Consider the following 3,597-nt stretch of genomic DNA (forward strand, 5'->3'; position numbering starts at 1 on the left):
AGAAAGGGGCGAGGGATCGGGTGGAGGTGTGGGACTCAGGGGCTCGACGGCGGTCCCGTTCTAGCGTGCCGATCTCCAAAGCATCGGCCCCGATCGTGGCGGCTTGAACGCAAGGTCGCCAAGGCTGACCACACCACCGCCGCTTGCCACCATCACCAGAGCGCTGCATTTTACAGATCGGTGCGGCGATTAAGGAAGATGGTTTTAATTGGCGTGACACATAGCAGGAGGAAGGACGGGATCGCATTCCCATTTTTTGGGCAATAATAATAATGATGTCACTTGGTTAGCGGAAACGAAGGGATCACATTCCAAGTTGTTTTTGAACGGATCGTGTTTTACAAGGAAAGAGGAGATTGGGTTTCAAAAAAAAAGGAAAGAGGAGATTGTATCCAGATTTTGTTTTCACGGACGGTGAGATAGACGTTTAAAAGATCGGATGGTTAGGATGTTCCCAATCTCCTCACCAAACGCGTTGTATGACGTACGACCAACTGGAATATAATAGTAAAACTAGTTGAATGCCCGTGCGTTGCTACGGACCCCCAAGTTTTGTACCTCACCACACAAGTAAGCATAATGCATATGAATATTCCAGCATTTCAATAACATGGGTACATAGAATGTTTATATTCATAGTTACTCAATCAAAGACGAGAAAAGGATAATGTATACAATGTTGCTTGTGAAGTTTCTACCAAACAAATTTAATTACTGGAGCAATAATAGGAGAAAACCTGCATCAAACACAACAGGACGGAAAGCATCAGACAAGGTCGAGATGCACGATTATGAAGAACGGCGTCCAGTAGCACGCCATCCTTCTTACTGTCATTCATTTCGTCACGCCTCTTCACGTTGTCCACCACCTGCTATTATTTTCTAAGTAGGTGAAGGTGGCACATGATACTGAATCTTGATTCAAGATTGCATATAGTGTGAGCCTAGGTAGGCACACAATGAAGAAACAGGAAAATGGTCCATGTTACTTTGATGGATCTTCCCGTCACATTCAGAAATTGTATTTATAACAATAATTGACCATGTCAAGTTTCTATATAAAATCAGAAGTAAGCAAGGAGGAAACACAACAAATGCGACAACATATATGTCTACCATTAATTAACAAATCTACCGGTAAAATGAGCAGAAATCACGCAGAAGAAAAATTAAGCTCAAAGAAAAAAAAAAGCAAAGGGGCTGAATGCATCTAATTACAGCATGGAAGGGTAATGTGTGTTTCAATGCAAGAATATGATTTAAAACGGGACGACTGAGCTTAAGAGGGTCAAAATGGCGTTCTAATACGTACCACATCAAATCTCTCTGAAACAACAAGTTATGATGCATAAGAAGTGCTTCACCACATTCCGAGACTTGTACCATATATCCCTGTCATTTTCACAATCAAAGTAAACAATAAATATCATGGAGTGTTTTATAAAATATATCTGAGTTTTTATCTTCCACAAGTTTACTGTAACCTATTAAAATTTACCCTCCAGAAAGTCATTATCTTTTTCTATTGGCGAACACAATAATTATATTTTAGCATTGAAAGTTTGAAACATCAAAACCAACTACTGAATAGTGATCTGCTGATGAATATGAAAGTTAAGCGAGGTACTATGTTCTAAGTTAACATAACACAGCTTTTATTTTGCCAAAATCGTACATCTATGGATCAATGAAAAACACTAAACCTAGTTTAAAACCTAAGCAAATTACCAAACCTTTGCAAGACCCATCATGACACACTCGAGGCATAGCATTCTGAGTTATTTTATACACCCATAAATACCTAATTCTACAGCTTGAGAATATACACAATATATTCGAGCTATATATCTGACCATCAGTGCTACTAAATATCCCAATTGGGGTTCAATAAATAAAAGTATTCAGTTATGATGCATAAGAAGTGCTTCACCACATTCCGAGACTTGTACCATATATCCCTGTCATTTTCACAATCAAAGTAAACAATAAATATCATGGGGTGTTTTATAAAATATATCTGAGTTTTTATCTTCCACAAGTCTACTGTAACCTATTAAAATTTACCCTCCAGAAAGTCATTATCTTTTTCTATTGGCGAACACAATAATTATATTTTAGCATTGAAAGTTTGAAACATCAAAACCAACTACTGAATAGTGATCTGCTGAGGAATATGAATAGTGCTACTAAATATCCCAATTGGGTTCAATAAATAAAAGTATTCAGTTGTCATGTGAGAATAAGATACTCCGGTAGAAGTTTCCACTTTATTGGCTTCCAATTGAGATATACACCATTGTATACGAAACAAATTATTACTGAAAACATGAAGATAGCATTTTTTCATGAAGAAAAACATAAATAATTTTCATTGCCCTACTATTTATGGATCGCCTCTCATATAGTAAATGAATAACACGTTACCAGCTTTCTTACAAATAGGTAAAGTGTATATATATTTCTTATAATAGGTACCCAGCATTAACTGTACACCATTGTCCAGACCTATTTACAGTGATGGAGATAGGAGCTTCAACAACAAAAAAAGGTTAAATATCTCATCGGTGAAGAATGCCATTCTTATTATTCCAAAAAACGTTTTGTTCCCAGCAGGCTTCAGCAGCATACTTATATTGATAGCTATGTCAATAAGTGAGCAAAAATTCTACTACTGTACATACACAGCTTGTGTAAACAGAAGGATCAGTTCAGATTTGGTTCATGTATACCTTCACCAATATATGTAAGCTTTCATACCGATGTTGATGACGTCAGTCTCCAGTCTCCACCGTTTCGCTTCTCCTGAATGGCTGCATGACCGGAAAACATCTAGCAAGCTAGGCATTACATCAACCATAGTGTCAGTATTACCAAGAAAACACAGAGCCTCCAATGATTCTGCATACATGCACATAGTAAAAACAATTGTCTTGTTATCCAAATAGCTATGAAAAACAGGTCATAGAACTGCTAAAGGTGCTCCATGAGAGGGACAAAATATAAATATAAAAAAAACAGAAAAAAGAAATAAAATGCAAATCAGAGACCCTGAGCTGCTGGTTTTTCATGGTGGATAATAACGATTGGATACAAGGTGTCTTCGGATGGAAAGAAGATGTCAAGCGCTCCATGGCAAGCTCCACATAAAGAAGATCCAGGTGTCTTGAAAATTAACTGTGATGGTTCCATTTTGTGGTTTTTTGATAGGAGATGGCGAACGATTCATTTGTGATAGCACTCCCTGACTTCTTAATTTAGTAAGTGAAATGTCACAAATGATTTTGCATGGGTCAAGTAAAAATAGATGCTTCTATCCTCAAGCTTGCTCTTGCAAAGTTTGTACTTTGCTCTTGCAGCTTGTGTTCTTTTCGGATAAGCTCGGCCCATGTTGTTTGCATTGTTAGAGAAGCAACGGTTCCTTATACTTAACTAAAGTCTCGCAAGTGCAACAAAATTCATCTTCAGTTGATGCATTATATATAATGTCTGTGTATAATTTTAGTTATAAATTTCTCTAGAATTTGAAATTATACATATGATTATATGTAACATGCAGGTTCGCATGATTATAAATTTATTTAAGAAAGACAGTCAGGT

The 3,597-nt window shown here is 37.0% G+C and overlaps 1 long non-coding RNA gene across 1 annotated transcript; it reads right to left on the reverse strand.

Moving 5' to 3' along the window:
- Positions 1 to 801: 801 nt before the first annotated feature.
- Positions 802 to 2,788, reverse strand: LOC124686101. The gene is made up of 3 exons (XR_006997719.1): positions 2,730 to 2,788; positions 1,313 to 1,392; positions 802 to 869 (listed from the first exon to the last, which is right to left on the reverse strand). It is a non-coding gene; the product is annotated as an uncharacterized LOC124686101 (long non-coding RNA).
- Between the last annotated feature and the right edge of the window lie 809 nt (positions 2,789 to 3,597).

Source organism: Lolium rigidum, chromosome 2 (genome assembly GCF_022539505.1).
Source record: "Lolium rigidum isolate FL_2022 chromosome 2, APGP_CSIRO_Lrig_0.1, whole genome shotgun sequence".
NCBI lineage: Eukaryota > Viridiplantae > Streptophyta > Magnoliopsida > Poales > Poaceae > Lolium > Lolium rigidum.